A 24,419-nucleotide genomic window follows, 5' to 3' on the forward strand; every position below is an offset into this window, starting at 1 on the left:
CTCAAGAACTCCAGTGTGATTGACAACTGATGTTCATTAAGGATTGGCTCAACATTGATATATTTTAAAGGCAGCAAATCAGGAATCCTCAAACAGTGGTTTTCAAAATTCTAAGTGCCAATTAGTAATATGTTTTCTGTGATCTGCCAATTCTATAGGATCATCATTACATTTCTAATGAATTTTAAATTTCTGATATCTATAATATTGAAAGTAATTTGAGGTACATGTTATAAGCAATGTAGAAGTACTTCAAAGTGCATATTGTTGAAGGGCATGCTATGTTTTTATGTGGCATGGTGATCATGTAAAGTGTCAATGTTTGATATTTAATGAAATGTTTTTTAAACTGAGATTCCTCATGCATCATTTAGCAGTTGCTAGAAATATTCAAACTATCATACATCTCTAACATACAAATGATAACCATTGAGAAAGGGTTGCTGATTTTTGTTTCTTATAAAGTAGTTTTTTTCCCCCTGAAACAGATTTTACTTGATACCACAAAAAGGTTTTCTTGGTGAAGACAATAATTATACAGGAAAAAAACAAGCCATAAAGCCTTAAAAAGATGTTTTCAAATGACACTTGAAAATATAATTGAGGATAACTGTTAGGTTACATATGTAATGTATGCTTTGTATGGCTAGAGTTTTTAAGCATGCATTAAATAAATTCTGAGGCACAGGGAAAGTTGTATTACCATGCTTTTTAACCTAAAGTAAACCGTATAAGGTTCTTTGTTCCTGATTTGTTCTAATTCCCTTCACCCTAGTGACTCTGTGGAGAGTTTCCTGCCCAATTTCAGACTTAATCAGTTCAGCATCTTCCCTGGCCTCATGTGAACAAATATGAAAGATCTAAAAAGTGAAGCTGTTCAATACAATGGGGGCTCATTAACATTGTTTTAACAAGCCTTAGCTTATGCAAGCAGTTGTCTAACATGCAGCTCTAATTTGAATCTACACTTCTCAGCATGGTAATGAGGGCTCTGCTGAATGCCAGTGTTTGTGCATATACATGAGCACTCTGTATTTAATTCAATCAAGAAAATAGAAACTTTCAGACTCAAACTTAATTTGACTTTGGTTTAACAATTCGTATAATTCTAAAAAGTTTTTATGTGAACTCATATGCCTCAAAAAGAGTTGAAGAGTACATGATGAAACAGTGTATGATTGGCATTTACTTTAAAAGGAAAAACATCTGAAGTTCTTCATTGTGTGTGGGGGGAATCATATTTTCTGTTTCATCATTGCATGAATAATGTAACCTGTACTTGTGTGGTTGAAGAGAAAATGCACAAAATACCTTGCAAATCTCAGTTTTGCTACAGAGTCATACAAGTTTTCACATCTGCAAATTAAAATATGTATCAAATGAGTAAAACAAATAATATTTTTATTTAGAATGAATTAATCTATGAAATCACATATACAAGATGTTGTAGCACTAATATTGCACAGAATATTTTGAAATATAAATTTCATAAATTATAAGTATAAATTATGAAAATATTTTAATTAAAACTGCTATGCAAATGTATATTTTTGTATAATTACAATATAATACATTTATTAATTCTGCAAATGTACTGTTTAAAAGAGATTCGTTTTTAAAAATGTACATAAAATTAAATATTTTAGAGTATATATCTTTTGGTTTAAAATTCCAAAAGGAAATTTTTATTTGGCTAGGAAAACAGTCTACTTAGATAAGAAAAATAAGACTCTGTCAAGGCAAAAATAAATCTGAAGTTTTAAAATATTTATATTGAAATCACATCTTTGCCTTTTATCCCTTAATAATATATGTTATATTGCCAAAATATTTAAATGTTTTTTTATTTGCAATAAAGTTTATAAATTTCATCCAAAAATTAAAAATTAAAACAATTAATTTAGAAGAGTTTTTAAAAATTAGTTTTCTGTAACTCTTATTCTTTTTTCCCACATTTTTAAAAATGATGCATTATAATTGTACACAGTGGTGGAATTGTTTGTTACATATTCTGTATATGCAAACAATATAATATAATTTGGCCAATATTACTCTCTAGACTTTTCCTTTTCCCTCCCCTTCTGCCACCACTTGGTCCCTTTTCTCTCTTCTAATACCTGTTTAACCTGCCCCCCCGCCCCCCTCCGCCCCCCACACACACCTTTCTTTTCCTTTTTCCTTTAACCTTCTGAGTTTGGCTTATTTCACTTAGCATAATGTTCTCAAATTCCATCCATTTTTCTGAAAGTGGCATAATTTCATTTTTCTTTGTGGCCAAATAAAACTCCATTGTGTATGTATATACCACATTTCTTAAAACTCTCTTCTTGCTTAAAACTGCAGTGATTTCACCATTTTACTTGGTGTCAAAGCCAAAGTTCCTATAGCTGTCAATTGGCTTCTACAATTTACTCTGAATTACTGAGCACCTTCCAAAGCCCGGTGAAGGGTGAAGTATTCTCTAGTTACTCTCTTCTCTAGTTACCCTTTTCATGTCTTTACTGTTTTGTGGTCCACTTGCTCCATTTAAACTGTCACTGACTGTTCCATCTGCCTTGGAAGCTCTTTTCAACAGATATTATTCTCATAGCTAATTTCCACTTTCCTTCAAATCTTTCTCAGATGTCAGTTTCTGAATGAAGCCTATTCTGAAACATTATTTTTGAAACTGAAATTCCCAATCACTTCTATGCACTCTGGTTACTATTACCTGATTGTACTTTTATTTCTCTTTATGCATAGCAGTAATGACAATATAATGTAATGCATTATGTATATGTTTAATAAGTGTGTACATTTTGTTTCTGTAGAGATAATGCAAAATTAAATATATCAAATAATATTCTTATCAATTTTGATTGTCAATTATTATTTCTCCAACAACAATACAAGCTTATTGTAGCCAGGGATTTGTGTTTTTATTTACTAATATGCTACTTATTTGTCTTTTGGGAATTGGCTAACTTCATGTAGCATAATCTTCTCCAATACCATTCATTTACCTGCAAATTCATTTACCTCTTTTATTGCGGAGTAAAATTTTATTGTGTATATATGCCACATTTTTTTTATCCATTCATCCAATGAAGGGCATCTAGGTTGGCTCCACAGTTTAGCTATTGTGAATTGTGCTGCTATAAACATTGTTGTGGCTGTGTCCCTGTAGTATTTAGCAAAATCAATGTTATAATTCGACTTGTTAGATTGTTACTCTTGAAACATTTCCCTTTTCTTAGCTCCATTGGGATTTGCTGAGATACTTCAGTGTTATATGACTTTGCTTTAGGGAATGGTTTTCATGTTTTTAGAAGTCTTATTTAGAACTAAGTTTCCTAGTTTATTCTTACTCATTTTATTATTTTAAAAATAGACTAATAGATATGTCATATGTTTGGATTTCTTTTCCATTATTTATATATGTATTTCATTTAATACTCTGGTAACTCATTACTTGTATATTAATTCCAATTCCATTGAAATGCATATATAAACAATGGAATGCATATTTAACTATGTAATAAAGCTTTATTGATAACTATACCTTTGTCATATTTTTCCAACTTGTGGTAATTCTTAGTTTATTTTAAAAATTTGAAACTTTTTTAAGGGTAATTTTTTTCCCAAAATTGGACTCTGGTATACTTCATGGACAATGTTTTTTAAAAAATCACAAATTTCCTCCATGACATTATTTCTTTGGTTGGTTACATCATTTCTAAATTGTGTTTTTATAGTTTTCTCTTTTTTTAATCTGCTTTTTTACTAGTAAGACAAGAAAGAAGTAACTCAATGTTGGCATAATTTTTTTCCTCTTTGTTGGCAACTTTTACTTTCTACTCGGAACCCAATGAGACTATTTTCAAATTGAGATAAATAATTCTATAATTTATGTCAGGAAACATTAATTTTCTTATAAATCCAATCTGTAATTTATTGAAGTATTTCAACCTATCAAAATAAGGTTTTACCTATCTCAAAGAATTTTCTTCTGGTTCCTGATGTTAATTAACTTCATAAACTTTTTCCATTTTGTTTTCTGAATGAAACTTTTATGTTTCTAACATTTTTATTTTTATGTCTATTTTCACCCCTTTACTTGAAGCTATTTTTTTCACATAATTTTTCAAGTGATGCTTATTCTTTCTTTATTTAATAGTTTTGATTAATTTATTATTTTTTTAGCTATGGGTTTGCATGAATTATTTTTAACTAAACAGATCAAACTAATTCCTTACAACATTTTGAATAGATGACTAAATATACACCAAATGATTTAGTGTTTTGACTTTTTGAAAGTTGATATGAGTATATGAATTTAATGTCATAAAATTAAAACTATTTTTTAGCATCCCCAAATCATGAATATCCTTTGTAACTCAATGTTTAAGATTGTAAGCATATCAAAGCATAAATATAAAATTACACATTGGCTGGGCTTGGTGACACAGGCCTGTAAAACCAACAGCTCAGGAGACTGAGGCAGGAGAATCATGATTTCAAAGTCAGCCTCAGCAACTTAGTAAGGGTGTGAGCAACTTAGTGAGACCCTGTCTTAGAATAAAATATAAAAAGGGCTGGAGATGTGGCTCAGTGTAAGCACCGCTGCGTTAAATCTCTGGTACAAAACAAATAAACAAAAAATAAAATTTAAAAAAGCATACATAATACAAATTATAACTCTACAATCTGTATGATGAGTCCAATAAGACACAGTTAAAGAATGAAGCCTCTATGATTACCGAGAGAATTTTATGAAATAGAATCATTTTAATATCTAATCAAAAATTCTATATAATAGACAGTTTTTATCAATGTAATTTTAAACACCAAAGGTCCCAGCAACATATTTCTATGTTTTTTTGTTTCATTTCACATGATTGATTTTACATAATTCATGGTATGTCTGTGATAGATGAATGTGTATGTTTCCTTTGGAATTTAAAATAAAAAATATGATTACTATATATTTAAGAGGATAGAAGGAGAATATGCATGATATTTATTCCCTCAGTGCTTTATTAAAGAAAAAGTTTAAACTTTATACTTAATGGTCTGATAAAAATTTAAAAGAGCAAACCTGAAAGCTTACATAATAAAAAAAATGTAACTAACCCTTATGATTATCTTGCTTATATGAATAGAGTGTATTAAATAATTCAAGACAAGACATTGTATCCCTATGCTTATAATGTCGTGGACTAATGATACTTACTGTAAGTCATACAGAATGTAGTTTCAATAGAACTCAGCACAGTTCTTAAAAGAATAAAAATCATTCTCTATTTAGGTTGAACAAACAATACTATAATGAGGTTCAGAAAAAAGTACACAAGTTTATAAAGATATTATATTAACAATAAATTGTAACATTTTTTTTTCTCTCCAGCTCTGGGAAAGGAACATTAGGAAATATAGTCTGCTAACAATTACTCTAACAACAAAACAACATATAGTCAGGGAAAATTTAGGTGAAAAATTAAATATATCAAATTCCCTGTGCTTGGCAAACATATATTTTTCAAATTATATAGATATATGATAGATTATATTTTCCAATTTTAAAATATCCACACAGATTAGTGAAAAATTCATGTATCTGATAAATAATGATATATTTTAAAAAAATCTTCATTATGTGAGTTATTATTTCATTATATAATTTTTATGTTTAATTTTTTTCTGAAGAAAATATAAACATTTAATGTCTTGATCCTTAGTACTGAACCAAATATTTAAGTTTTGATTATTAATAAAAGAAAGATTAGGAAAAATATCCTTTATGTAATAAGTATCATTACTTTGTATTTTTTTAAATTACTGAAAGTTCCAAGTAATTTATAAAGAAAAGCAACCTAGAAGGGAATATTATTACACAAAGAGGATAACAAACTGTTCCATTTCTCTAGTTTGAACTGATGATGTAAAAAATAATAGTAGAAACTTTCTATTTTTTTTTCAACTTGTTCACCTAAAGAAAAAGGTAATACTTTTCACAAATTTCCTATTGGAAAGCAGTTAATTAAGTCCTATTAAAATAATATGGATTGATTTCTGGTGTCCACTTAGGATAGAAACTCTAGATCAAGCATCACTTTTATCCTTACAACAAAAGTAAAATCTGGATGTTCTGCAAAGTTCTCTTTTATTCATCAGAGAACTAAGATGACAGAGAAGCCAACTAACCTGAAAATAAAAGAAAGTCAGAGATCCTCAAATAAGGTAAAATAAAACAGAACTTCCCTCCCTGTGTTTAATAATGTCAGGCAATATTACAAAAAATTCAGCAAAATTTTAAATAAAACAAGTAATTACAAAAAGTGGAGAATCAATGAAATAAATTTGTAGCCACCAGGTTCTCACTCTAAACAAAAAGAAAACTAGAAAGTATTAAACTCTGTAGTTTCGAAGGGTAACAGGAACAACTACAAATCAAAAATTTATAAAAAATTCTAGACAGTGTGTTTTAGGAGGCTGAGGCAGGAGAATCATAAGTTCAAAGCCAGCTTCTATAATTTATCAAAGCCCTAGGCAACTTAGTAAGACCCTGTCTCAAATTTTTAAAAAATTAAGAAAAGAAAAGAAAAGGGGCTGGAGATGTGGTTCAGTAGATAAACATCTCTGGATTCAATCCTTGGTGCCAATAAGCAAGCAAGCAAGCAAACAAGCAAACAAATTCTGGCTTTATTTTTTTAATAATTTACATTAAAATTCTAGTAGAAGAAATTTTTGCCCACTTTTATATATGTAAAAATACCTATACATGTTTTATCTTCTATAAATATTTTTCAATAACAACCATAAGGAGGCAGACAAAAGAACCTAAGAATTATTATCAATAAGCAAAACAATAAGTAGAAGGAAACTCAGTTGTATTATAAACACCAGAAGAGACAATTTAAAGTAATCTCATTAATGTGGTAAAGTATCTAATAAGAAAGGTGAATGACATGCAAGATAAATAATTGTATCAGAGAGGTATATATAATTACTAGAAATAAAGTGAAAATGTGGCTAATAAAATACATAACAGGACACATTTATTGATTTCAGAGAGCCAAAAAATGAATCAGAGAAACCTAAAAGTTAAATCACCCACAGGGAAATGTAAAGTTATTAATAAGGGTGAAAAAAAATAAAGAACACATAGAGCTTCAGGATATCATCAAATGGATTAACATATGTTAATTGGAATCCCAGAAGAAAGAGAGAAAGAATGGGTTAAAAGGAATGTATTTTAAAATAATGACCAAAGGTTTTTTTCTCTAAAATTACTGCATTAAACTTGAAATCTGAAAAGCTCATAAAACATATAGCAGTATAAAAACCAGACCAAATAAAAACAATTAAAAACTCCAATGTAGATAATACACAGATGAAACACAGAAGATCAAGAAAATATTGAAAGCAAGCAGAATAAGATGTTGTATTATACAAAGGGAAACATATGTGACTTATATTATACTTCTCATTAGATTCTATAAAGACAAGGAAGAACTGAAATGACATTTTTAAATGTTGAAAATTAAATAACTGTTCAATCATAATTGTGTGTTTATCCAAACAGAATCTTTCAAAGTCGAATTTAATAAAACTTTCAGAAAAAAAAACCAAGAGTGTGTATTGTGTGTAATGACAGCAGGCATGTATTATAGGATATATTAAAACCAGTTTTAAACATATTTTCGACAGAAAAAGTAGTACAAGATAAAAATCTGTATCTACCTTATTAATAAGAAATACTGGACACAGATTACATTGGAGTACATCTAAAAATCCATTTTCTGCAATAAAGAGACTGAAGATGTGTCTATAATCGGATTAGATTTCCTTTGAATAAATATATATCCAATAGTGGTATTTGTGGATCAGATGATAGGATAGCACTATTTTTTTAAAGCTCCATACTGTTTTCCTTATTGTTATACTGATCTACATTCCCATCAACAGTGTATGAATTATCCTTTTTTTCTATATTTTCACAAGCATTTGTTCAACCGATGGCCACAATTTTTAAAATGTGGTATACATCCATAATGGAGTACTATTCAGCCAAAAATGAGAAAAATCCTATGGTTTGCAATAACAGGCATAGCCCTTGAGGATATTGCATTTAAATGAAATAGCCAAGTCCCCCAAAACAGGTACTACATGATCTCACTTCTATGTGGAATCTGAAAAGATAATTTCATAAAAATTTAGAATAGCTATTACCACAAACTGGGGAGAAAGGGCAGGAAGGAGGATGGAGGAGAGATTGGTCAATAGGTTCAACATAACAGGTAGAAATAAGCCAATCATAGAAAGATAAATATTGCATGTTCTCACTTATATATAGCATCTAAAAATGTTGAACTCATAATAAAAGTACAGAGTAGAAAGATGGTTACCAGAGGCTAATAGGGCATGGAGATGTAGAAAATGTTAGAAAACAGAAATTAATCAATTTAAAATTATGTAAATTTAGGTCATAAAATTTATATAAAAGAAACCAAAACAGAAAAAATTTAGAATACTACCCACTCACATTACCTACATTCTACATCTATTACAATGCTCCACTAGTCAAAGTAGTGTGAAATTGGAGAAGATATAGATATACAGATGATGAAATAAAATACAGTATCCAATAAAAGCTACTCAGGTAGAAGCTCAGTAAGTCTTCAATAAAGGCTTGAAGGGTAGCACTTTGGGAGAAGGGTACTGTTTCATTTAGTGTTGAAACTATTTGTCATAGGTATGCTAAAAATGATTCTGAATTCATATCTTCAAAAAAACTCAAAATATTTCATCAGGCAAATATTTCTTGCATACAAGCAAACAAAATGTACAACATGTAAAATTAAATGATAATAATTTGGATTCATCATAATGAAGATTGTGTACTGTTTGGGTAAAATAAAATAATGGGAGCAAAAGTTTCAGATTGAGAGAAAATATATTAAAATCTTAATTTTGCATACAAAATTATTAAGTACTCTTAAAATCAATAAGAATATTCCTACTGATGAATAAAATACTTGGACAGGCACTCTGTAAAACACTGATAATTTGTTGAGGATCTCAAGAGATATTTAACTTTGATGGACTTTGAAAAAAGAAAATTAAATTTCTATGAGATAGTTACATTTTGTTAACTGTTAAAAAAATAACCACTCTTGCAAAACATGAAGTAAATGAAAGTCATAGAAGTTTTGTATGAATGCAAAATGTCACAGTCACTTGAAAAATATTTTTTTCACCTTCTTTAAGCATAAAGTTGCCACATGATCAGTGGATGACATTTCTGAATATTGATGTATGTACTGAAATAATATAGTGATCTAGATTTAAATATTTATAGAAGCTTTGTTTTCAATGAACAAAAAAAAGGAAAACAGCTCATTTGTACTTGAATGGTGAAACACATAAATTATACTGCATCTATATAATGAAATATAATCTAGGAATACAAAGGAATTGATTGATGAAATGTGAACCAATATGTTTGAATTAAAATTGAAAGAAGCCAGAATCAGAAGGCTTCAAACTGTATAACTAAATTTATTTTGATCATAGGGAAAACCAATATATTAGTGATAACACACTATGGTGGGTATTGTCAATGAACAAACATGAAGGGAGTTTTTCAGTGTTGGAAATGTACTATACCTTCATATAAGGTCGCTGACTATGTTTATGAAGCTAAAATGGATAAATTTTATTAAATGAAAACCATATCTAATTCAAATGGAAAATTATGCAATTATTTATGCTGGCATATAGCAAATAATTCTGTTTCTTCCAACTAATTGAAAGTTATTACTTATTTGACAAGAGAAATTAAGTTTCTTTTCCAAGATTATGTAGAAAATGAACTACTGAATGAGAAGTAAAATATTCCAGTCTTTCTAATAAATTTACTTTGGCATTTGTTTGAAACATTTGCAAATGTTGAGAGTCAAAACATTTTTTATTTGTTACTTGTCATTTCATTTTAAAAGTTGATATTTCTACATTATATTTTTAAAATAAAAGTCAAGTTTATTCTTTGATACATAAAAACATTGTGCATATTTATGGGGCATTATATGATGTATTGATATATAAATATATATATATATATTATCTTTAAATCAGTTAAACTTATCTATCTGCTGAAATATTAATCATTTCTTTATAGTGAAAATATTTTTCTAGTACAAATATTATTAGTATATATAGTATATATATTATTATTTTTAAGTATTTTTATTCTAATATAAAATATATAATTTTTTAGAGGGAGGGATAACCTGAAATAAATCAGAAAACATCTTCACATTAATCAATCTTTTCATGAACTTCAAATTTGTACTTAATGCCTTTCTCTTCCTGTACCCCAGAAAGAACACCTGGGTATTCTGGAAGAATTTTATATTTCTCCAAATCAATTTCTGGAAAAAAAAAAAAGTGTCACTTTCAAATTCTTGCATGATCCTTGTTTAATATGGCCTGGTTGAATCATGACTTCCTTCTAAACAGAACTGCCTCCTACTATCCAAACTATGTCTATTTTACTTGCTAATTCTGGCTCCTCAGTAAGTTTTAAGGCATTGTTCAGACTTTTGGCAAGAAAATGAGCTCCTGAGTAAATACTTGGGGTTCTCTATTGAGAAATTTATTAATTCTGTCTTCAAAGGTCGATTCTTCTCAGGAATAGAGAACCAGGTCTTTTGGTAGGTAGATTCTATTTACCTTTTACTGAAGAGTTTGTGGTCATTTTTTCAGAAATACTTGAATTCATTCCTGAGCCAGGGCCAGGGCAGGTCCCAGCTCTTGCTAATGCCCATGTTCTGCGACATGGTGACAATGCAGTTTAGGGGACAATTGCTCCCAGATCACCTGCTATACCTGGATTCCACTTCTAATTATTATTTTTAAAAGGGTTCACAGTTTGCCTTTCATCTCTGAGGAGATGTTGAACTTGGATTCTTGAGCAGTGCTAGAACAGTTAAGATTTCAGTTAGAATTGGAAATGAATGGAATGCATTTTGCTTTGTGGGATGGACAGGAGGCTTTGGGGGTCAGACATAGAATGGCACAGGTTTTATTTGGAATAGTGCCTAGTTGCCCTGCCCCTAGTTGCCTAAGCCTTCATTCCTTGAAAAGTCTTGTCAGTTGCAGCTCACATGGCTACAACTCCTGGTCAACCCACCCTTTGCAAAAGACTGAGAGAGAAAGAAATAAAGGAACTACAATAAAACTATCCAATGATCTATCCTGGAGAATGATCTATGTGCTATTGAGAAGATTATCTATTCTGTAGTTGTTGTGTGGATAATTCTACCGATGTTTGCTAGGTTCTTTAAGGTCTAGGCTGAAATTTACATCTGCTGGTATTTTCTGATTGGATCATCTGAACATTGATAAATGGGGGTTTTTAAAGTCCTCAAAAATCATTGCGTCAGAGCCTCTGTCTATTTAGGTCTGTTAATATTTGCTTTACATATTTAGGTGCTCTAATTTGGGATAACATTTTTAGAATTGTTATTTCCTCTTAGGGAATTGATCCCTGTAGTAAGGTATAATGAGTTATTTATCTTTTTTTATTACTTTTGATTTAAATTTTATCTTAACTAATATAAATATGGCTATTCCTGCCTTCTTATGAATTCCATCCACTAAACTCTTTTATTTCACTTTCATTTTTAGTTTATGGGTATCCTTAGAGGTGAAATAAATTTTAGTAAGCAACATATATTTGGGTCTTTTAAAAAACATATTCAGTCACTGTACATTTTTAAGGGTTAGTTTAATTCATCACTTTTAATGTAATTATAAGTTGGTAATAGGTCTTACTATAGTCGTTTTCTAAACTGTTTCTACTTTTGCGCTCTTCCTTAGTAATTAATTTATTTACTCAAGTAGTGTATTGTGATTTCATCCTCATTATTTTTGCTTGTCTATTATATATTCAAGCTTTGTACTTAACCCAAGGTTTACAAAAAACATCTTTTGATTATAACAAGCTGTTTTGAAATGATAGTAATGTAACTTTCTATAAGGACAAAAAAAGATACCGTAAAGAGAGGGAAAATATGTTTAAAAAACAAAACAAAACTACACTTGTATTCCATTCCTTGCCATATTTTATTTTTTGATGTCTCATTTTTGAATTTTTACATATTGCCTATCTCTTAACATAGTTTATTATTTTTCATTTTTAAAATTTTTATTTTATTTTTGTATTGATTTAAAAAAAAATAAATGACAGTGGAATGCATTACAATTCTTATTATAAATATACAGCACAATTTTTCATATCTCTGGTTGTATATAAAGTATGTTGACACCAGTTTGTGTCTTCATATATGTACTTTGGACAATGATGTCTATCACATTCCACCATACTTGCTAATCCCTGCCCCCTCCCTTTCCCACCTACCCCTCTGCCCTATCTAGAATTCATGTATTCCTCCCATGCTTCCCCTCCCTACCCCACCATAAATCAGCCTCCTTATTTCAGAGAAAACATTTGGCATTTGGTTTTTTTTTGGGGGGGGGTTGGCTAACTTCATTAGCATTATCTTCTCCAATTCCACCCATTTACCTGCAAATACCATGATTTTATTCTCTTTTATTGCTGAGTAATATTCCATTGTGTACATATTCGACTTTTTTTTTTTTTTATCCATTCATTCATCCACTGAAGGGCATCTAGGTTGGCTCCACAATTTAGCTATTGTGAATTGTGCTGCTATAAACATTGATGTGGCTGTGTTACTGTAGTATGCTGTTTTTAAGTCTTTCGGGTATAGACCAAGGAAAGAGATACTTGGGTCAAACATTACATAAAATATTTCTAATATTGGAGTATTCTGAATTTTTCTCTGAAGTTACTATTATCAATTAATTTTATACCTTATGTTTTTTTTTATTTCTCATAAATGTCTTCTTTGAGTTTAAAGAACTTTCATTAGCATTCTTATAGTATAAGTTTACTGGATATACATTCTCTCAGCTCTTGTTTATCTAGGAATTTTTTTTTCTCTTCTTTATTTCTAAATGATAACTTTGCTGGGTACAGTGTTATTGATTTTTATTCTTTTTTAATTTTTATTTTTCAGTTGTAGTTGGACAAACTACCTTTATTTTATTTACTTTATGTGGTGCTGAGGATCTAACTCAGGGCCTCGCATGTGCTAGGCACAAACTCTACCACTGAGTCACAGCCCTTGTCCCTATTGGTTTTTATTCTATTTTATTTTATTTTCACCTTCAGTACTATGAAAATCTCAAACTACTCTCATGACCTATAAGGTTTCTGTTGCAAAGTCTGCTACAAGTAAACTGGGACAATCTTAATAAGTATTTGCTTATTTTTTCTTGGTGCCTGGGGAATTTTTTCATTTTCTTTCACTTTTGTGTCTTTGATCATCACATATCTTGGAAAGATACATTGAAATAAATTGACAGGTGGCCTTTGACTTTTGATACTTGGCTATTCACAAACTTCTCTAGGGTTAGAAAATTAGAAAATTGTCTCTTATTTTCTCCTTGTTTTTTTTTTTTTTTTTTTCTTTTCCTACATCTTTGACATTCTCAAATTCTTTAATCCTATAACCCAAATGTTTGGTCTTTGAATGCTGTTTTGAAGTTCCTGTAAGCTTTCTTCATTCTATTTCATTTTTGTTCACTTTTATCTTTTCTGTGTCTCTTCAAAAATCTGTTTTTTGAGGTTATAATGCATTCTTCTGTTGGATGTTTTTTGGTTATTGATTTTTTCTCTCATATTTAAAATTTCACTTAGTGTGTTCTTCAGCATTTCTGCTTGATTTTTTTTTCAATTGCTTCCATCTTTGTTCTTTCCCCGTTGGGGTTTTAAATTTTTTATTCACATTCTGTTGAAGCATCTTGAGTTTCCTGAAAACATCTATTTTGAATTCTCTCATAGTTTATCCATATTGATTATCCAATGGTTGGTTTCTGGCACTTTGTTGTGATTGTTAGGTGAAATCATGGCTCCTCAAAAGGTTTTGCTACATATTGGGATGGGATAACATCATGCTTTGGAGTTTTTAGACCAGTGTTCATAATCTGGCTTTGTTTGCAACTGTCTATAAAATTCTCAAAAGGCTTCCCTGACCCTATATGCGCTTTCTCTAAGACCATAGTAACCTCTACTCTTTCAGCACTACATGATGACCAAAATGCATGTTTACTGTGAGTCCTCTGTTGTATTTTCTCTGAGCATTAAAAGCTGATTCACGTTCAATTTGTCCCAAATCCACAGTTGATGTGTTATTCAGCATAAACTAAGAAATAACTTCAGAGTAGCCCACCCCCAACATTCCTCTACTTGGGCCCAGTGTACGCCCATATACTTGTCTAGCACATGCGGTCAATGTACTGAGAGATCTTTCTTGGATTTTGCAGAATCATCATGGAGAAAGAAGTCCCCAGTTCCCATATTGCACCTATGACCACAAATAGTATCACAATTTATTGCAATGCTGAGTCACACTCTGAACCCACAGTTTGCCAAGATCAATATCTTGTGTGAGACAAAGACCTACACTTCTATGGTCTGCCTCCTGCTGAAGAGAACTCATGGCTCAAGTTCACTGCATCCAGTACAGATGGTGCTTGCTGGAATAGAGGACCATTAGACTACAGCCATGTGTCTCTTCTGTGTATCTCCCTGGCCCCAGAAATGTTTCAGACCTGGTTTTCATTCTTGGCATTAGTCCAAGAATGAAAATCATTAGGATCTGTCACATGTTAGGTTTCACCACTTGGCACTTTGTTCCATGTAAGTCTTATGTTTATGCTGTGTCCTACCTGAAGCAAACAGACTTGCTAAATGTTATGTTATCCAAGGTTAGGATAGAGCTGTTGAAGGCAGTATCTTAATTATGAAGGCTGATGTAACCTGGGTTATCACTGCTTCAAAGCCACAAAGACCTACTCAGTTTCTGGGGAGCACCCAGGCAAATGTCACAACTGGAGGCAATAGAGGTTGAAATGTATGTCTATCTCAGGGATCACATTTGTACTTGGTACCTGGGCTAATCTAGAAGCTTCATCTGTAAGAACTGGCTTTGGGATAGCTACCTGCACCAGGTTAGGGGATAAACGGTGAAACAGTGCATTCATGGGCTGCCAGGTGATGCTAAGAGTATAATGCCTTAGTCTCATAGTTAAAGCCCCTGTATAGTCTTGGGAAGGGGAATATGATCCAATCCCACACAAGGCTGGCAATGATATGAGCCAAAACTCAAGCACAACTCACTATAAATAAGTTTCTTTCTTATGCTTGGGTAGATCTGGAGTTTCCATTTCTGAACTCTGTTTTGAGTATAGACTTTGCTCCCTGTCTCATGTTGGGTATCAATTTATTGACCCTGATGTTGAGCTCCAACAGGAAGTCCTGGGGGGGCTAGTTTTTGTAAGGTCCTCCCTCTGTCACTTTTGTTTGGGTGAGTAGGGGTAGAGTATTCATTTAGCCAGCAGGCTAAAGTAATTCTAACAGAACTGGGCTGGGGACATGGATTGTAACACTCTTTCTACCTCTGGGTTTCACCGTGGTATCCCTGGTTTTTAAGTCCATGACCTGAAATTATTTCATTTTCCCTTCCTCAAGTTTGAGGTACCTGGTTGGGGTTGCAGCTCAGCAGCTGACAGTTTTTGTCCCACATGTGGGAGGTCCTGGGTTTGATCCTTAATAGTCCAAAAACCAACCAACCAATAAAAATCAAAAACAACAACAAAGAATTTCAAAGTAGAAGGAATCACTCTTCAGACTCTTTGCAGTTAGGGTAAACTTCTGCCTTCTTCAATGTGTCTTTCTTATTATTATATTAAAAGTGGCACTATGGTTCTTTTACTGGCTTCCTTCAAATTTGTGAAGGTAGTTTGGTACATGAAGTGATTCAAATTTGTATCTCTATGGGGAATTGTCTTCTATAGGATATTATTCAGCTCCCACAGTGCTCTACCTCCAAATAACTTTTAGTTTCTTAAAAATTAATCATGGTTAACTAAATACTAAAAATTTGTTTTTGTAAAATATCCCAATAAAAATACCTCTTGTCTTTGAGAATAACAATTTTTAATCTTCATTGAATAAGTTTAAAATACTTATAGAATTTAAATGAATATTTTAGATTACACAGCTTCAATTTATTTAAAACAAAACCAGAGTATAGGACCAATTATACCTTTTTAAAAGTGACTTTGTTACCACACTATTGGTAGGAAGGAATCAGGCTCCTTTGACTCTGGCCCTGAGGATGATAGAGTAGTTAGGTCCTCCAAACTCTTTTTCTGAGTGTGAAGGGCTTCTATGGGAAAGAAAGGCAGCAGAGAAGGTGCTGGCTATGGGGTCCTCATCAATGTCAAAGAGGGTGTGTGCCTTACCACAATGGATTTTAGACCTCCTGTGCTTAGTTACTAAGGAACAGTGACACAAAAACTATCTGAGTTCTGTGAAGCTAAAGGCAGATTTTCTTGTAAAAGGTCTTAGAACATACGATGACCTTGAGAATGGAAGGCAAGAGTTTATGTTGGTAGAACAGAGCTAGAGACAGACCATGGGTGTAAGATGCCATCAAGAGGGTTTAATACGGATTTTGAATTATTTACATTTGCTTATAATTTTTAAAGAAAACAATTTAGCAAATTTCTTAATAAACTTACCATGTTTCCAATCATTGCTAGTAGCAGGCAAATAATACTTCTTAAGTGGTGAACTTTGCTAAGGATTTTGAATTTTATCCTAAAGTGAATAGAAAGGCATACTTGTATATTAACTAGGTTCACAAACTGATAAGATCTATAACTGATAGAGTGAAGAATGACTTTTGGCATGAAAATGTAAGTTGTGGGGGTTGATTATTGATTAGTGAATGGCAAAAAGGTAAAGGAAACCAGGACAACTATCATACAGCTATATTTTTAGAAAACCCTAAATTATAGGTCACTGAAATGAAAACACAAAGCCTGATTACAGACCTTCACTCAACAAAACTTAGTGCAAACTACTAACAATCACATCTATTAGTAATAGCTCCCAGTTGTAACAATGAGTAATGACAAAAACAGAGTATAATATTTATTCATATAAATCTTCCAATATTCTTGCCTCTAGCTTTCATGTGTTTGACAAGTAGGACTTTCTGTCTTGTCTAGAATATTTTTCCTAAAATATTTTTGAAAATCCACAGAATGCATTTATTATATGACTTTTCACCAAGCAATATGATTTGGGGATTCTGGCAAGTGGTATATCTTTCTTAATATTGGTTTCACTGACATTGCACTTCACAGACATTTCAATCTTCTAATGCTGCTGTCCATATCACTTTCCAGTATCCTCCATAATGGTGAGTTCAGAATTCACATGTCAGTGTCTATACTGCTACATATTTTTTTTTAAACATGTAGTTAGCAGTGAAATACAATATCTGGCAAGTAGTGGGGAATAAGCTTTAGTTACTTTTCAACTGGAAAGTAAGTAAAACAAACCCACTGTCTTATTCTTTACAAGTAATGGAATAACTAAATTTCAATGTATTTTTATTTCTAAAATCAGTAATAAAGAAAAGGTTAATTTTAGGTTTACTCTTGTTCCATTGAATTTTCTAATCTTTAATAGTCAGCAGTTGTAGTCAAGAAAGGATTAATTGATAAAGGAGAAATAATACAAACTATAAAATGAAATTTTAGACTTTCCCTCAGAAAGTAAGTTCATGAAATTCATCACCATTGGATGGAAACTTATTTCAGAATTGGTCAAATAAATATTTTCTGGCCCAAAGTGAATGATCTAAAATGTAATCATGAAACTAGATATGAAATTGAATTATTAATAAATACATAATCAAAATTATAACAATATTTTTCACTTGATAAAAATAAGGTTTATATCAAAAGAACATTAATACAAACACTAGTAAAGGGTTAAGTGTATTACTTTCAATTTCAAAAGCTAGAAAACTATATTTAATACTACACTAATTTTCCAGTTAGGCCAATTTTTTGTTTTTAACTCATTGGGAAAGAATTTCCAGAATTTAGTGTCTGAAAACATATTGAAACTCTGAAAGAATAGTTGTCACTGAGAGGAAATATACTTATAAAATGCATTGGAGAAATTTCATATCAGTTAGTCAAATTTCACATCAGCATTTTGAGTGTAAATGGTCTAACTAAAATGACATTATTTCATATTTCTATTTCATATCAATGTGACAGATAAGAAATTATAAAATGAATAAAAAATAAGAGAAATGTGATATTGGGTATATTTTAATGTGCAAATGTCAGTTTTCTATATCAGAGACATTTTTTAAAAATCCTCTGGCATAATGGACATGTTGTACAGTTTCTTCTTTTTTATTATCTTGTGAGGGTTCTAATTAACTTTTTAGTGTTTCATAAATTATTAGAATGCCAAATACTAAGACAAAGATTCTACATCATCGGTCCTTGTGTTCCATCAACAAAACAGGTTTCCTCTGGTCACAGTCTACAGTTGCCCAGTGCCACATTCTAAACCACCATTGGTAGCATCAGAATTTTATCTGCTACACTTCCTTCTCTGGATCCCCAGTCTCACAATTATTTTCTTTTTTAAAGTGAGCTTTAAATTCTGTCTCCAGGGGCAATATCACCTTCAATATTTTCTTTCCTTCATGCTTCATGTGTGTGAATATCAGTGCTTAACCATTGATGTAGTCTAATAAATAGATATCTACTCTTAAACACTCAAGAAGCTAACTTTTTTTTTTCCTTTCTCCCAACAACTAGTTTGCTAGTTTATTATGGAGCCTACACTTGTCCTCCTGGCCGCTCAGGGTACCTGCTGCAGTGCTGGGGGGCAAGGGAGCCTGAAGGGCACAGGCTCCTCCCCACGCTAAGCTGGGGCACAGCCAGCAAAGCCCGGCTCCGGTGGGGAACTCGCGTTTGGTGCGAGTGAGCTAGTGGGCCTTGGAGAGGCGCTCCCAGCTGTGGGGCCTATCTGGTCTGGGGCACCTAGCCACAGGCAGTAGGGCCAAGGTCCTCACCCTAGGCTCGAGGTTGGGTGGGGTAAGACTGTGCCACCCTGCGCTCTGCCCGAAGAAACTAACATTTTGAAAGAAAAGTTTTCAGTCTTGTCTTTAGTGGTTTTAGATGTATGCTTTGCTTCTTCTGGTTCATTCTTATCATCCTGTTATACCAACTTCACTCACTCCTTGTAGTTTTCTGCATTCTATGTAACCCACAACTTTCTTAGAAAATGAATCTCAGGCCACAAGAAAAAGTTCTCACCATGGGGTAGTCCTTTCTTTGTAACCACCCCAGTTACCCAGCAACTTGAACCAGCTTCTTCTGCCGTTCTTGTCCAAATAATTGGCTGTCTTCCAGTCCTTCAAATCTTTAATGATAATACTTTTTTTCTTTAACTTTCATCTACTACAAATTCAGAAGCTTTATATAATAGTGACTAGATTCTAGTGGAGGAGTTTGGCAAGTTTTAATTACCACAGACAAGTCACTAACCCATCTCTAGAATTGTTACTACAAGTTCTCTCTTTCCTATTTGATAACTGCATTCTCAGAGTTCACTTTATATTATTTAAAAATTGTACTTAAAATTAAATTTTATTCTTCACATTCCCAGTGAATCAAAAGCTACTCTTAACTGCTTTACATGAAAAGAAAAACATCAGGCTATTTTATTAAAAAGTAACAAGTATTAAGATATTAATTATCCTGTCTTATTCTCATGATCATTTTTATATATTTACTTAGTTTGATCCGTTAATTCTTTTCACATCTCAATTTATGTTGATTGCTTATGATATACACTTTTCACCTGGATTTTTATTTCATCCTCACCTCTTTCTTTAAGTGATATTTGAGATGATATTTTTTCATGATCCTTGCATAATTGATAAGCAATAAGATATATTTTCATTACTTAATTATTGTTGCTACTATAAATCTAATGTTTTATTTTGAACTCAATGAATCCTTTTATAAATCAGCTTTTCTATGTGATCTTGGCCTCATTTTTTTCTTTTTCTCAACTCAATGTAAAATATTTCATTGACATGTTTATTTATGTTCTTAATTTATTATTTTTATTTAATGTTAAGTCTCATGTGGAAAACATGTAATCTATGTAAATTTAATTTGTTTAGTACTTAAAATAGGAATTTATTCTCATTTTTGAATATATAAATATAAGAAGTCTTTATAATTCATCATTTTAACCTCTGATTCAACTGAAACAATCTGTTATATTGAATTATTTCCATTAAAAGTGACTCTCAGATTTACTTTTTTAAAGGACTTTATAGCAAGACATAGTCAGCTTTATTTGTCTCAGTTTTGCCTTGCTGAGAATGACAAGCTTTATATTTTCCTCTACCATATATAGTTGTAAAAGCAAAGAGCTTTGTCTCAAGTAAGACTAATATGATCTTAAAATATTGCATTTAGAAACATTCTTTTCTGCCTGAAATACAGCCCTTATTGAAAGTCTAAATTAAATACAAGTAGAAGTGCTTTTATAAAATTCTATTATGGCTCAAAATTGAAGTCTAATAAGAAAACCCATCACAGGACACCACTAGATGGTAATTCATGAGCTGCTGACATTTCAGGTTTTAGTCCTTAATGCATAGGAAACCAATTATTATCCAAATGACAACATATTTCTCAGACTCTTATTGTCAAAAACCACATATTCAATCACTCAGCTTTTGACTATTCTGTGGCTTTCTTTTCAACCCTATTTATTCCTGTACATCTGTGTACTTTCCAAAGTGTCATTTGTGCATATGGAACTGATAAATGATCTATTCTTGGTTTATTGTTTTAAAATAGCTACTTGTTTTGAAGGAAAAGTAAGTACTAATTTTCTTCCTAATAATATTAAGAAAACTAACAGAAAGTAGCAAAATAGTGAGTATCTAAAATTTTATTCTTAAGCCAATATCAGGTATGTCTTAAAAACATAAAAATTAAGGGTATTTTCAATCATTTGTTACAATGAATACCTAAAAGGAAAAAAAGAAAACAATTAGCACAACAGGATATAACTTTTTCATCATGTATTCAAGGAACCTATTCATCCTTAGGTATTGAAAATTTAGATTTCTGGACTTCATCTCCATTACCTCATGAGCATCACTTTTTCTTAAATTGAGACCCAGATAATGTGTTAACAATTCTTAAATAAAAGGTTAGAATAGTTCATTATGCCATATCACTGATTTTATTTATTTCTCAGTTCATTTTTAAAATATTGTTTTCTCTGTGAAATTTTGAGATAACATATTAGGGCAAATGAAATTCAATATTCCTGGTTTTATGCTTAGGAATATTCCAAGTGTATTTTTTTTTCACCAAGAAAACTCATACACAGAGTTTATTTTTTAAATGTCAGAAAGGGACAAAAAGGTCAGGAAGATGTCCTGACACTCGGAGGTGCACATTTTTCAATGAGAAACTGGTGTCAGCATGATCTGTGTGGGTCATTCTGATGAAGGAAAAACTTATATGTGTTCCTTTCTTTACATGGTTGCCTTCATTTAAACACAACACATTAGTATTTTTAGTATTTTTTCTATTACTATATATATATATATATATATATATATATATATATATATATATATATTTAAATCTAGTACTATGCTAGTTTAAGGTGAAGCCAACCTCATGAAGAAAAGCTATAATTAAACATGGCTGAAGTAGTACCATAGTTTCCCCAATGTCCTGTGAATTTTCTAGATATGGATAAAAATATACATATGTAGTTAATGTATCAGTAATGCTGTGGTACTTTAATAATTGACCTTAAAATAGATGCAGGATTTTAAAAATGTAATGAAGTGTTTGCTAGATTAATTTGAACCCAAGCAGGAAATAGCAGAGATTATATAAATATAGCATATGACAAATGGCATAGCACATGGTCTTTTAATGCACTATTAAATTGCAACTATCTTGGGTAAAAGAAATACACATAAAGACTGTCAGGAGAACTTAAAGTAATATATCATCTTCTCATAAATAATAGTTACCTGTCAACATAGAACTGTTTTGTGTGCAGTAATTCAAGTTAAAAAGTAATGCTTCAATTGCTGGCATATCTGCACTATTTCAGTATATCTGTTTTTGAATGCAATTTCAGAATTACTTAAGCCACTACTTATAACTAACAATAAAAACACATACATTATTTAAACAGGAAAGTTTTGCTACCATATAATTAAAAAAATACTAATTTGCAAAGTTTAAGTACATTCTAGTTATACACTGCATAGCTGCCTGGTAGACATACCAAAAATTTGAATTGAACTAAAACAATTTTATTTGTTTATTTTCACCCTCATTTAATAATAGATTGCTTTAAAGAATTGTAGAGTTTAGATTTAAACCCCTTTTTATAAACTATTAGATATGTAGTTTCTTTACCCAATAATGTTACCAACATATTATATCCTTGAATTGGGTTTTACATTGAATGAGTAGGTGATAATTATTAGTAAAATTAAAACTTTTAGAGGTTTGTACTGTATTGTTCTAGCCAGCATTATTAATAGTCATACCAATTGCATATTTCATTGATTAATTGAAACCTGGATTTCAAAGACACAAAATAAATAGAAATTAGAATATCTTGCTATAAAAAGGAAACAATTTTGGTTTATAGCAATGTGGAGTAGATTATCTTATTCAATTATTTCTGACCAACCCTAGATCTGTACCACAAGAAAGTACAAAAGATTGTCTGTATAATGTACTATTAAAGAATATATTGGTGAAAGGAGCAGCACTATCATTAAAAAGAAATTTTAGTAATGATTCAGAAGATGACTGAAGGAAGCTAGGCAGTAAGTCCCAATTTCCTCACAACACAGAAAGGAGACATAAAAGAAAAAGCAGAATTGAAAGGTGGGTGACAAAATAAATGCTATAAAGACTCAATTTTACAAAGTCAGAGACTTGGAGAGACTTGAAGATAGGTTACCAGCATGAAACATTTGGAAAGGCAGGCAAAATTTAAAGTGTGACAGGAAGAGCAAGGTTCTTAAAACAGAGCAAATATATTAAAACAAAATTGTGAATAGGAACCTGAGTCAGTGGGCTACAGTCATCTTGTGGAGCCCTCAGCCTACCAGTTACTAACTTAAATCAACACGTCATTTTCCCATGTCCAGACAGATTCACATTAAATTAGAGATACATACCCTGCACTGGGGCCTCTTAATAATCTGGCCAAAAAGGACTTCCAGAGGGACCACTACTAGCCAAAAATCTCTGAAGCCCATTTCCCCTCCATAAACAAGGGGAAGAGGGTTGTAAGGACCTAGCCCAACTCAGGCTTCCAGGACCCAGGCAAAGTCAGAAATCTCTGTGAAGCATCTACTCAATTTAAATAGATACAGCAATGATGCAAGCTTTTGTCACAAGCAGAAGAAAATGGACTCATCAGGAATGTGCCAGCCTGACCACTGACATTGTGTTTAGGTACCAGGGGAAGCCGGAAGGAATGTCCCAGAGATTTCAGGGCCATAATTGAGGGAAGCTTCCTGAATATCCAGAGACAAAATGATCTGGTTCCCAGACGGTGGCAAGTTTTCAGACAAAATTGCTGCTGTAAACTTAACTGCCACTCAGCCTAACGTGTGATCACAACTGTTAAGAGAAAGGGCATAGTTTGGATACTGGTGGGACCTTGAATCAGAAATAATCAACAGAGGGAAATCAATGCCTGTCATTCACAACCTGGGACAGTGAAAACTTGAACCCAGGTGAGTCTCCAGAGTCCCTTCACTATAGTCCCCAAAGAGTGGTGTCAGCCAGGGAAATACTTCCCCACCACAGAACACCTATGGAAAACCCCAAACCAGGGTTCTTATGCTCACAGACAGCCACCAGGTTTTCACCAATACGGAAAGGAAAGGATGCTGTAGAGGGGACATGTACACAGTGATCCACAGCAATCACAGGGACACTCCAGAGCCTGCATCCTGAACTTCACACAATAGAAATAATCAAACAAAAAACATTGCACCTTCCGAGGAGTTGGCTGCAAGCCCTTGAACTGAAAAACCAAACTGGCTGCTGAAAAATTCATAGCAACTAGGAAATTGGCTCCTGTCTGCCTTCAACTTTGGAAGGCAACCAAAGAATGATGGACATCTGCTAAATGTTCAAACCCCAAAGAGATCCCAATCAAGATTCAAAAATAATTTTCTTCACCTTCACATGGTTTATTGTAAATAACTCTAATGTCAACTTTGCTCATATAAATAACTCTTTAACTTGAATGATAGTACTCCAGTAGCCAACATTGTACCTTCAGCCTATTTGAATATATTTCATCTAATAACTTAAAAAAATTGAAATCAATCTTTCCTATCTTGGTTTTCTTAGCTGTAGTTTTCATTTGCTCCCCATAT

The 24,419-nt window shown here is 31.9% G+C and overlaps 1 pseudogene; it reads right to left on the bottom strand.

Moving 5' to 3' along the window:
* Positions 1-10,299: 10,299 nt before the first annotated feature.
* Positions 10,300-24,419, bottom strand: part of LOC143411397 (dihydrofolate reductase pseudogene) — a 35,570-nt pseudogene continuing 21,450 nt past the window's right edge.

This window comes from Callospermophilus lateralis, chromosome 12, assembly GCF_048772815.1.
Source record: "Callospermophilus lateralis isolate mCalLat2 chromosome 12, mCalLat2.hap1, whole genome shotgun sequence".
Lineage (NCBI taxonomy): Eukaryota > Metazoa > Chordata > Mammalia > Rodentia > Sciuridae > Callospermophilus > Callospermophilus lateralis.